This window comes from Ambystoma mexicanum, chromosome 12, assembly GCF_040938575.1.
Source record: "Ambystoma mexicanum isolate Mex_15411 chromosome 12, UKY_AmexF1_1, whole genome shotgun sequence".
NCBI classification, from domain to species: Eukaryota; Metazoa; Chordata; class Amphibia; order Caudata; family Ambystomatidae; genus Ambystoma; species Ambystoma mexicanum.
Window position 1 is genome coordinate 917,533,658 of NC_090936.1, and position 13,162 is coordinate 917,546,819.

Consider the following 13,162-nt stretch of genomic DNA (forward strand, 5'->3'; position numbering starts at 1 on the left):
TGCATGTCTCCCACCACCCCCACCCCCCAGCAGTGCAGGGGCACCCTCCACCAGGCCCCCACCCATGTCCCCTATCACCCCCACCCCCCAGCAGTGCAGGGGCACCCTCCACCAGGCCCCCACTCATGTCTCCCACCACCCCCACCCCCCAGCAGTGCAAGGGCACCCTCCACCAGGCCCCCACTCATGTCTCCCACCACCCCCACCCCCCAGCCACCAGGGGCACCCTCCACCAGGCCCCCACCCATGTCCCCTATCACCCCCACCCCCCAGCAGTGCAGGGGCACCCTCCACCAGGCCCCCACTCATGTCTCCCACCACCCCCACCCCCCAGCAGTGCAGGGGCACCCTCCACCAGGCCCCCACCCATGTCTCCCACCACCCCCACCCTCCAGCCACCAGGGGCACCCTCCACCAGGCCCCCACTCATGTCTCCCACCACCCCCACCCCCCAGCATCCAGGGGCACCCTCCACCAGGCCCCCACCCATGTCTCCAACCACCCCCACCCCCCAGCCACCAGGGGCACCCTCCACCAGGCCCCCACCCATGTCCCCTATCACCCCCACCCCCCAGCAGTGCAGGGGCACCCTCCACCAGGCCCCCACCCATGTCCCCTATCACCCCCACCCCCCAGCCACCAGGGGCACCCTCCACCAGGCCCCCACTCATGTCTCCCACCACCCCCCCCAGCCACCAGGGGCACCCTCCACCAGGCCCCCACCCATGTCCCCTAACACCCCCACCACCCAGCAGTGCAGGGGCACCCTCCACCAGGCCCCCACACATGTCCCCTATCACCCCCACCCCCCAGCAGTGCAGGGGCACCCTCCACCAGGCCCCCACTCATGTCTCCCACCACCCCCACCCCCCAGCCACCAGGGGCACCCTCCACCAGGCCCCCACCCATGTCCCCTATCACCACCCCCCCCAGCAGTGCAGGGGCAGCCTCCACCAGGCCCCCACTCATGTCACCCACCACCCCCACCCCCCAGCCATCAGGGGCACCCTCCACCAGGCCCACACTCATGTCTCCCACCACCCCCACCCCCCAGCAGTGTGGGGCACCCTCCACCAGGCCCCCACTCATGTCCCCCTGCACCCCCACCCCCCAGCATCCAGGGGCAGCCTCCACCAGGCCCCCACTCATGTCTCCCCCACCCCCCCAGCATCCAGGGGCAGCCTCCACCAGGCCCCCACTCATGTCTCCCACCACCCCCACCCCCCCAGCATCCAGGGGCAGCCTCCACCAGGCCCCCACTCATGTCTCCCACCACCCCCACCCCCCAGCAGTGCAGGGGCACCCTCCACCAGGCCCCCACCCATGTCTCCCACCACCCCCACCCCCCAGCCACCATGGGCAGCCTCCACCAGGCCCCCACTCATGTCTCCCACCCACCCCCACCCCCCAGCCACTATGGGCAGCCTCCACCAGGCCCCCACTCATGTCTCCCACCCACCCCCACCCCCCAGCCACCATGGGCAGCCCCCACCAGGCCCCCACTCATGTCTCCCACCCACCCCCACCCCCCAGCCACCATGGGCAGCCCCCACCAGGCCCCCACTCATGTCTCCCACCACCCCCACCCCCCAGCCACCAGGGGCACCCTCCACCAGGCCCCCACTCATGTCTCCCACCACCCCCACCCCCCAGCCACCAGGGGCACCCTCCACCAGGCCCCCACCCATGTCTCCCACCACCCCCACCCCCAAGCCACCAGGGGCACCCTCCACCAGGCCCCCACTCACGTCTCTCACCACCCCCACCCCCCAGCAGTGTGGGGCACCCTCCACCAGGCCCCCACTCATATCCCCCTGCACCCCCACCCCCCAGCATCCAGGGGCAGCCTCCACCAGGCCCCCACTCATGTCTCCCACCACCCCCACCCCCCAGCAGTGCAGGGGCACCCTCCACCAGGCCCCAACCCATGTCTCCCACCACCCCCCCAGCCACCAGGGGCACCCTCCACCAGGCCCCCACTCATGTCTCCCAGCACCCCCACCCCCCAGCCACCAGGGGCACCCTCCACCAGGCCCCCACCCATGTCTCCCACCACCCCCACCCCCAAGCCACCAGGGGCACCCTCCACCAGGCCCCCACTCATGTCTCCCACCACCCCCACCCCCCAGCAGTGTGGGGCACCCTCCACCAGGCCCCTACTCATGTCAACCACCACCCCCACCCCCCAGCCATCAGGGGCACCCTCAACCAGGGCCACACTCATGTCTCCCACCACCCCCACCCCCCAGCAGTGTGGGGCACCCTCCACCAGGCCCCCACTCATGTCCCCCTGCACCCTCACCCCCCCAGCATCCAGGGGCAGCCTCCACCAGGCCCCCACTCATGTCTCCCCCCACCCCCCCAGCATCCAGGGGCAGCCTCCACCCGGCCCCCACTCATGTCTCCCACCACCCCGACCCCCCAGCATCCATGGGCAGCCTCCACCATGCCCCCACTCATGTCTCCCACCACCCCCACCCCCCAGCAGTGCAGGGGCACCCTCCACCAGGCCCCCACCCATGTCTCCCACCACCCCCACCCCCCAGCCACCATGGGCAGCCTCCACCAGGCCCCCACTCATGTCTCCCACCCACCCCCACCCCCCAGCCACCATGGGCAGCCTCCACCAGGCCCCCACTCATGTCTCCCACCCACCCCCACCCCCCAGCCACCATGGGCAGCCCCCACCAGGCCCCCACTCATGTCTCCCACCCATCCCCACCCCCCAGCCACCATGGGCAGCCCCCACCAGGCCCCCACTCATGTCTCCCACCACCCCCACCCCCCAGCCACCAGGGGCACCCTCCACCAGGCCCCCACTCATGTCTCCCACCACCCCCACCCCCCAGCCACCAGGGGCACCCTCCACCAGGCCCCCACCCATGTCTCCCACCACCCCTACCCCCAAGCCACCAGGGGCACCCTCCACCAGGCCCCCACTCATGTCTCCCACCACCCCCACCCCCCAGCAGTGTGGGGCACCCTCCACCAGGCCCCCACTCATATCCCCCTGCACCCCCACCCCCCAGCATCCAGGGGCAGCCTCCACCAGGCCCCCACTCATGTCTCCCACCACCCCCACCCCCCCAGCAGTGCAGGGGCACCCTCCACCAGGCCCCCACCCATGTCTCCCACCACCCCCCCAGCCACCATGGGCAGCCTCCACCAGGCCCCCACTCATGTCTACCACCCACCCCCTCCCCCCAGCCACCATGGGCAGCCCCCACCAGGCCCCCACTCATGTCTCCCACCCACCCCCACCCCCCAGCCACCATGGGCATCCCCCACCAGGCACCCACTCATGTCTCCCACCACCCCCACCCCCCAGCAGTGTGGGGCACCCTCCACCAGGCCCCCACTCATGTCCCCCTGCACCCCCACCCCCAGCATCCAGGGGCAGCCTCCACCAGGCCCCCACTCATGTCTCCCACCCCCCCCACCCCCCCAGCAGTGCAGGGGCACCCTCCACCAGGCCCCCACCCATGTCTCCCACCACCCCCACCCCCCAGCCACCATGGGCAGCCTCCACCAGGCCCCCACTCATGTCTCCCACCCACCCCCACCCCCAGCCACCATGGGCAGCCTCCACCAGGCCCACACTCATGTCTCCCACCACCCCACCCCCCAGCAGTGTGGGGCACCCTCCACCAGGCCCCCACCCATGTCTCCCACCACCCCCACCCCCCAGCCACCATGGGCAGCCTCCACCAGGCCCCCACTCATGTCTCCCACCTACCCCCACGCCCCAGCCACCATGGGCAGCCTCCACCAGGCCCACACTCATGTCTCCCACCACCCCCACCCCCCAGCAGTGTGGGGCACCCTCCACCAGGCCCCCACTCATGTCCCCCTGCACCCCCACCCCCCAGCATCCAGGGGCAGTCTCCGCCAGGCCCACACTCATGTCTCCCACCACCCCCACCCCCCCAGCAGTGCAGGGGCACCCTCCACCAGGCCCCCACCCATGTCTCCCACCACCCCCACCCCCCAGCCACCATGGGCAGCCTCCACCAGGCCCCCACTCATGTCTCCCACCACCCCCACCCCCCAGCCACCAGGGGCACCCTCCACCAGGCCCCCACCCATGTCTCCCACCACCCCCACCCCCCAGCCACCAGGGGCACCCTCCACCAGGCCCCCACTCATGTCTCCCACCACCCCCACCCCCCAGCATCCAGGGGCACCCTCCACCAGGCCCCCACCCATGTCTCCCACCACCCCCACCCCCCAGCCACCAGGGGCACCCTCCACCAGGCCCCCACTCATGTCTCCCACCACCCCCACCCCACCGCCACCAGGGGCACCCTCCACCAGGCCCCCACCCATGTCTACCACCACCCCCACCCCCCAGCCACCAGGGGCACCCTCCACCAGGCCCCCACTCATGTCTCCCACCACCCCCACCCCCCAGCATCCAGGGGCACCCTCTACCAGGCCCCCACCCATGTCTCCAACCACCCCCACCCCCCAGCCACCAGGGGCACCCTCCACCAGGCCCCCACCCATGTCCCCTATCACCCCCACCCCCCAGCAGTGCAGGGGCACCCTCCACCAGGCCCCCACCCATGTCCCCTATCACCCCCACCCCCCAGCCACCAGGGGCACCCTCCACCAGGCCCCCACTCATGTCTCCCACCACCCCCCCAGCCACCAGGGTCACCCTCCACCAGGCCCCCACCCATGTCCCCTAACACCCCCACCCCCCAGCAGTGCAGGGGCACCCTCCACCAGGCCCCCACCCATGTCCCCTATCACCCCCACCCCCCAGCAGTGCAGGGGCACCCTCCACCAGGCCCCCACTCATGTCTCCCACCACCCCCACCCCCCAGCCACCAGGGGCACCCTCCACCAGGCCCCCACCCATGTCCCCTATCACCACCCCCCCCAGCAGTGCAGGGGCAGCCTCCACCAGGCCCCCACTCATGTCAAACCACCACCCCCACCCCCCAGCCATCAGGGGCACCCTCCACCAGGCCTACACTCATGTCTCCCACCACCCCCACCCCCCAGCAGTGTGGGGCCCCCCTCCACCAGGCCCCCACTCATGTCCCCCTGCACCCCCACCCCCCAGCATCCAGGGGCAGCCTCCACCAGGCCCCCACTCATGTCTCCCCCCACCCCCCCAGCATCCAGGGGCAGCGTCCACCAGGCCCCCACTCATGTCTCCCACCACCCCCACCCCCCCCAGCATCCAGGGGCAGCCTCCACCAGGCCCCCACTCATGTCTCCCACCACCCCCACCCCCCAGCAGTGCAGGGGCACCCTCCACCAGGCCCCCACCCATGTCTCCCACCACCCCCACCCCCAGCCACCATGGGCAGCCTCCACCAGGCCCCCACGCATGTCTCCCACCCACCCCCACCCCCCAGCCACCATGGGCAGCCTCCACCAGGCCCCCACTCATGTCGTACAACCCACCCCCACCATCCAGCCACGATGGGCAGCCCCCACCAGGCCCCCGCTCATGTCTCCCACCCACCCCCACCCCACAGCCACCATGGGCAGCCCCCACCAGGCCCCCACTCATGTCTCCCACCACCCCCACCCCCCAGCCACCAGGGGTTCCCTCCACCAGGCCCCCACTCATGTCTCCCACCACCCCCCAGCCACCAGGGGCACCCTCCACCAGGCCCCCACCCATGTCTCCCACCACCCCCACCCCCCAGCCACCAGGGGCACCCTCCACCAGGCCCCCACTCATGTCTCCCACCACCCCCACCCCCCAGCAGTGTGGGGCACCCTCCACCAGGCCCCCACTCATGTCCCCCTGCACCCCCACCCCCCAGCATCCAGGGGCAGCCTCCACCAGGCCCCCACTCATGTCTCCCACCACCCCCACCCCCCCAGCAGTGCAGGGGCACCCTCCACCAGGCCCCCACCCATGTCTCCCACCACCCCCACCCCCCAGCCACCATGGGCAGCCTCCACCAGGCCCCCACTCATGTCTCCCACCCACCCCCACCCCCCAGCCACCATGGGCAGCCCCCACCAGGCCCCCACTCATGTCTCCCACCACCCCCACCCCCCAGCAGTGTGGGGCACCCTCCACCAGGCCCCCACTCATGTCCCCCTGCACCCCCACCCCCCAGCATCCAGGGGCAGCCTCCACCAGGCCCCCACTCATGTCTCCCACCACCCCCTCCCCCCAGCAGTGCAGGGGCACCCTCCACCAGGCCCCCACCCATGTCTCCCACCACCCCCACCCCCCAGCCACCATGGGCAGCCTCCACCATGCCCCCACTCATGTCTCCCACCCACCCCCACCCCCCAGCCACCATGGGCAGCCCCCACCAGGCCCCCACTCATGTCTCCCACCCACCCCCACCCCCCAGCCACCATGGGCAGCCCCCACCAGGCCCCCACTCATGTCTCCCACCACCCCCACCCCCCCAGCAGTGCAGAGGCACCCTCCACCAGGCCCCCACCCATGTCTCCCACCACCCCCACCCCCCAGCCACCATGGGCAGCCTCCACCAGGCCCCCACTCATGTCTCCCACCACCCCCACCCCCCAGCCACCAGGGGCACCCTCCACCAGGCCCCCACCCATGTCTCCCACCACCCCCACCCCCCAGCCACCAGGGGCACCCTCCACCAGGCCCCCACTCATGTCTCCCACCACCCCCACCCCCCAGCATCCAGGGGCACCCTCCACCAGGCCCCCACCCATGTCTCCCACCACCCCCACCCCCCAGCCACCAGGGGCACCCTCCACCAGGCCCCCACTCATGTCTCCCACCACCCCCACCCCACCGCCACCATGGGCACCCTCACCCAGGCCCCCACCCATGTCTCCCACCACCCCCACCCCCCAGCCACCAGGGGCACCCTCCACCAGGCCCCCACTCATGTCTCCCACCACCCCCACCCCCCAGCATCCAGGGGCACCCTCTACCAGGCCCCCACCCATGTCTCCAACCACCCCCACCCCCCAGCCACCAGGGGCACCCTCCACCAGGCCCCCACCCATGTCCCCTATCACCCCCACCCCCCAGCAGTGCAGGGGCACCCTCCACCAGGCCCCCACCCATGTCCCCTATCACCCCCACCCCCCAGCCACCAGGGGCACCCTCCACCAGGCCCCCACTCATGTCTCCCACCACCCCCCCAGCCACCAGGGGCACCCTCCACCAGGCCCCCACCCATGTCCCCTAACACCCCCACCCCCCAGCAGTGCAGGGGCACCCTCCACCAGGCCCCCACCCATGTCCCCTATCACCCCCACCCCCCAGCAGTGCAGGGGCACCCTCCACCAGGCCCCCACTCATGTCTCCCACCACCCCCACCCCCCAGCCACCAGGGGCACCCTCCACCAGGCCCCCACCCATGTCCCCTATCACCACCCCCCCAGCAGTGCAGGGGCAGCATCCACCAGGCCCCCACTCATGTCTCCCACCACCCCCACCCCCCAGCAGTGTGGGGCCCCCCTCCACCAGGCCCCCACTCATGTCCCCCTGCACCCCCACCCCCCAGCATCCAGGGGCAGCCTCCACCAGGCCCCCACTCATGTCTCCCCCCACCCCCCCAGCATCCAGGGGCAGCGTCCACCAGGCCCCCACTCATGTCTCCCACCACCCCCACCCCCCCAGCATCCAGGGGCAGCCTCCACCAGGCCCCCACTCATGTCTCCCACCACCCCCACCCCCCAGCAGTGCAGGGGCACCCTCCACCAGGCCCCCACCCATGTCTCCCACCACCCCCACCCCCCAGCCACCATGGGCAGCCTCCACCAGGCCCCCACGCATGTCTCCCACCCACCCCCACCCCCCAGCCACCATGGGCAGCCTCCACCAGGCCCCCACTCATGTCGTACAACCCACCCCCACCATCCAGCCACGATGGGCAGCCCCCACCAGGCCCCCGCTCATGTCTCCCACCCACCCCCACCCCCCAGCCACCATGGGCAGCCCCCACCAGGCCCCCACTCATGTCTCCCACCACCCCCACCCCCCAGCCACCAGGGGCACCCTCCATCAGGCCCCCACTCATGTCTCCCACCACCCCCCAGCCACCAGGGGCACCCTCCACCAGGCCCCCACCCATGTCTCCCACCACCCCCACCCCCCAGCCACCAGGGGCACCCTCCACCAGGCCCCCACTCTTGTCTCCCACCACCCCCACCCCCCAGCAGTGTGGGGCACCCTCCACCATGCCCCCACGCATGTCCCCCTGCACCCCCACCCCCCAGCATCCAGGGGCAGCCTCCACCAGGCCCCCACTCATGTCTCCCACCACCCCCACCCCCCCAGCAGTGCAGGGGCACCCTCCACCAGGCCCCCACCCATGTCTCCCACCACCCCCACCCCCCAGCCACCATGGGCAGCCTCCACCAGGCCCCCACTCATGTCTCCCACCCACCCCCACCCCCCAGCCACCATGGGCAGCCCCCACCAGGCCCCCACTCATGTCTCCCACCACCCCCACCCCCCAGCAGTGTGGGGCACCCTCCACCAGGCCCCCACTCATGTCCCCCTGCACCCCCACCCCCCAGCATCCAGTAGCAGCCTCCACCAGGCCCCCACTCATGTCTACCACCACCCCCTCCCCCCCAGCAGTGCAGGGGCACCCTCCACCAGGCCCCCACCCATGTCTCCCACCACCCCCACCCCCCAGCCACCATGGGCAGCCTCCACCATGCCCCCACTCATGTCTCCCACCCACCCTCACCCCCCAGCCACCATGGGCAGCCCCCAACAGGCCCCCACTCATGTCTCCCACCCACCCCCACCCCCCAGCCACCATGGGCAGCCCCCACCAGGCCCCCACTCATGTCTCCCACCACCCCCACCCCCCAGCAGTGTGGGGCACCCTCCACCAGGCCCCCACTCATGTCCCCCTGCACCCCCACCCCCCAGCATCCAGGGGCAGCCTCCACCAGGCCCCCACTCATGTCTCCCACCACCCCCTCCCCCCCAGCAGTGCAGGGGCACCCTCCACCAGGCCCCCACCCATGTCTCCCACCACCCCCACCCCCCAGCCACCATGGGCAGCCTCCACCAGGCCCCCACTCATGTCTCCCACCCACCCCCACCCCCCAGCCACCATGGGAAGCCCCCACCAGGCCCCCACTCATGTCCCCCTGCACCCCCACCCCCCAGCATCCAGGGGCAGCCTCCACCAGGCCCCCACTCATGTCTCCCACCACCCCCACCCCCCCAGCAGTGCAGGGGCACCCTCCACCAGGCCCCCACCCATGTCTCCCACCACCCCCCCCAGCCACCATGGGCAGCCTCCACCAGGCCCCCACTCATGTCTACCACCCACCCCCACCCCCCAGCCACCATGGGCAGCCCCCACCAGGCCCCCACTCATGTCTCCCACCCACCCCCACCCCCCAGCCACCATGGGCATCCCCCACCAGGCCCCCACTCATGTCTCCCACCACCCCCACCCCCCAGCAGTGTGGGGCACCCTCCACCAGGCCCCCACTCATGTCCCCCTGCACCCCCACCCCCCAGCATCCAGGGGCAGCCTCCACCAGGCCCCCACTCATGTCTCCCACCACCCCCACCCCCCCAGCAGTGCAGGGGCACCCTCCACCAGGCCCCCACCCATGTCTCCCACCACCCCCACCCCCCAGCCTCCATGGGCAGCCTCCACCAGGCCCCCACTCATGTCTCCCACCCACCCCCACCCCCCAGCCACCATGGGCAGCCTCCACCAGGCCCACACTCATGTCTCCCACCACCCCCACCCCCCAGCAGTGTGGGGCACCCTCCACCAGGCCCCCACTCATGTCCCCCTGCACCCCCACCCCCCAGCATCCAGGGGCAGCCTCCGCCAGGCCCCCACTCATGTCTCCCACCACCCCCACCCCCCCCAGCAGTGCAGGGGCACCCTCCACCAGGCCCCCACCCATGTCTCCCACCACCCCCACCCCCCAGCCACCATGGGCAGCCTCCACCAGGCCCCCACTCATGTCTCCCACCACCCCCACCCCCCAGCCACCAGGGGAACCCTCCACCAGGCCCCCACCCATGTCTCCCACCACCCCCACCCCCCAGCCACCAGGGGCACCCTCCACCAGGCCCCCACTCATTTCTCCCACCACCCCCACCCCCCAGCATCCAGGGGCACCCTCCACCAGGCCCCCACCCATGTCTCCCACCACCCCCACCCCCCAGCCACCAGGGGCACCCTCCACCAGGCCCCCACTCATGTCTCCCACCACCCCCACCCCACCGCCACCAGGGGCACCCTCCACCAGGCCCCCACCCATGTCTCCCACCACCCCCACCCCCCAGCCACCAGGGGCTCCCTCCACCAGGCCCCCACTCATGTCTCCCACCACCCCCACCCCCCAGCATCCAGGGGCACCCTCTACCAGGCCCCCACCCATGTCTCCAACCACCCCCACCCCCCAGCCACCAGGGGCACCCTCCACCAGGCCCCCACCCATGTCCCCTATCACCCCCACCCCCCAGCAGTGCCGGGGCACCCTCCACCAGGCCCCCACCCATGTCCCCTATCACCCCCACCCCCCAGCCACCAGGGGCACCCTCCACCAGGCCCCCACTCATGTCTCCCACCACCCCCCCAGCCACCAGGGGCACCCTCCACCAGGCCCCCACCCATGTCCCCTAACACCCCCACCCCCCAGCAGTGCAGGGGCACCCTCCACCAGGCCCCCACCCATGTCCCCTATCACCCCCACCCCCCAGCAGTGCAGGGGCACCCTCCACCAGGCCCCCACCCATGTCTCCCACCACCCCCACCCCCCAGCCACCATGGGCAGCCTCCACCAGGCCCCCACTCATGTCTCCCACCACCCCCACCCCCCAGCCACCAGGGGAACCCTCCACCAGGCCCCCACCCATGTCTCCCACCACCCCCACCCCCCAGCCACCAGGGGCACCCTCCACCAGGCCCCCACTCATTTCTCCCACCACCCCCACCCCCCAGCATCCAGGGGCACCCTCCACCAGGCCCCCACCCATGTCTCCCACCACCCCCACCCCCCAGCCACCAGGGGCACCCTCCACCAGGCCCCCACTCATGTCTCCCACCACCCCCACCCCACCGCCACCAGGGGCACCCTCCACCAGGCCCCCACCCATGTCTCCCACCACCCCCACCCCCCAGCCACCAGGGGCTCCCTCCACCAGGCCCCCACTCATGTCTCCCACCACCCCCACCCCCCAGCATCCAGGGGCACCCTCTACCAGGCCCCCACCCATGTCTCCAACCACCCCCACCCCCCAGCCACCAGGGGCACCCTCCACCAGGCCCCCACCCATGTCCCCTATCACCCCCACCCCCCAGCAGTGCCGGGGCACCCTCCACCAGGCCCCCACCCATGTCCCCTATCACCCCCACCCCCCAGCCACCAGGGGCACCCTCCACCAGGCCCCCACTCATGTCTCCCACCACCCCCCCAGCCACCAGGGGCACCCTCCACCAGGCCCCCACCCATGTCCCCTAACACCCCCACCCCCCAGCAGTGCAGGGGCACCCTCCACCAGGCCCCCACCCATGTCCCCTATCACCCCCACCCCCCAGCAGTGCAGGGGCACCCTCCACCAGGCCCCCACTCATGTCTCCCACCACCCCCACCCCCCAGCCACCAGGGGCACCCTCCACCAGGCCCCCACCCATGTCCCCTATCACCACCCCCCCAGCAGTGCAGGGGCAGCCTCCACCAGGCCCCCACTCATGTCAACCACCACCCCCACCCCCCAGCCATCAGGGGCACCCTCCACCAGGCCCACACTCATGTCTCCCACCACCCCCACCCCCCAGCAGTGTGGGGCCCCCCTCCACCAGGCCCCCACTCATGTCCCCCTGCACCCCCACCCCCCAGCATCCAGGGGCAGCCTCCACCAGGCCCCCACTCATGTCTCCCCCCACCCCCCCAGCATCCAGGGGCAGCGTCCACCAGGCCCCCACTCATGTCTCCCACCACCCCCACCCCCCCAGCATCCAGGGGCAGCCTCCACCAGGCCCCCACTCATGTCTCCCACCACCCCCACCCCCCAGCAGTGCAGGGGCACCCTCCACCAGGCCCCCACCCATGACTCCCACCACCCCCACCCCCCAGCCACCATGGGCAGCCTCCACCAGGCCCCCACGCATGTCTCCCACCCACCTCCACCCCCCAGCCACCATGGGCAGCCTCCACCAGGCCCCCACTCATGTCGTACAACCCACCCCCACCATCCAGCCACGATGGGCAGCCCCCACCAGGCCCCCGCTCATGTCTCCCACCCACCCCCACTTCCCAGCCACCATGGGCAGCCCCCACCAGGCCCCCACTCATGTCTCCCACCACCCCCACCCCCCAGCCACCAGGGGCACCCTCCACCAGGCCCCCACTCATGTCTTCCACCACCCCCCAGCCACCAGGGGCACCCTCCACCAGGCCCCCACCCATGTCTCCCACCACCCCCACCCCCCAGCCACCAGGGGCACCCTCCACCAGGCCCCCACTCATGTCTCCCACCACCCCCACCCCCCAGCAGTGTGGGGCACCCTCCACAGGCCCCCACTCATGTCCCCCTGCACCCCCACCCCCCAGCATCCAGGGGCAGCCTCCACCAGGCCCCCACTCATGTCTCCCACCACCCCCACCCCCCCAGCAGTGCAGGGGCACCCTCCACCAGGCCCCCACCCATGTCTCCCACCACCCCCACCCCCCAGCCACCATGGGCAGCCTCCACCAGGCCCCCACTCATGTCTCCCACCCACCCCCACCCCCCAGCCACCATGGGCAGCCCCCACCAGGCCCCCACTCATGTCTCCCACCACCCCCACCCCCCAGCCACCAGGGGCACCCTCCACCAGGCCCCCACTCATGTCTCCCACCACCCCACCCCCCAGCATCCAGGGGCACCCTCCACCAGGCCCCCACCCATGTCTCCCACCACCCCCACCCCCCAGCCACCAGGGGCACCCTCCACCAGGCCCCCACTCATGTCTCCCACCACCCCCACCCCACCGCCACCAGGGGCACCCTCCACCAGGCCCCCACCCATGTCTCCCACCACCCCCACCACCCAGCCACCAGGGGCACCCTCCACCAGGCCCCCACTCATGTCTCCCACCACCCCCACCCCCCAGCATCCAGGGGCACCCTCTACCAGGCCCCCACCCATGTCTCCAACCACCCCCCAGCCACCAGGGGCACCCTCCACCAGGCCCCCACCCATGTCCCCTATCACCCCCAC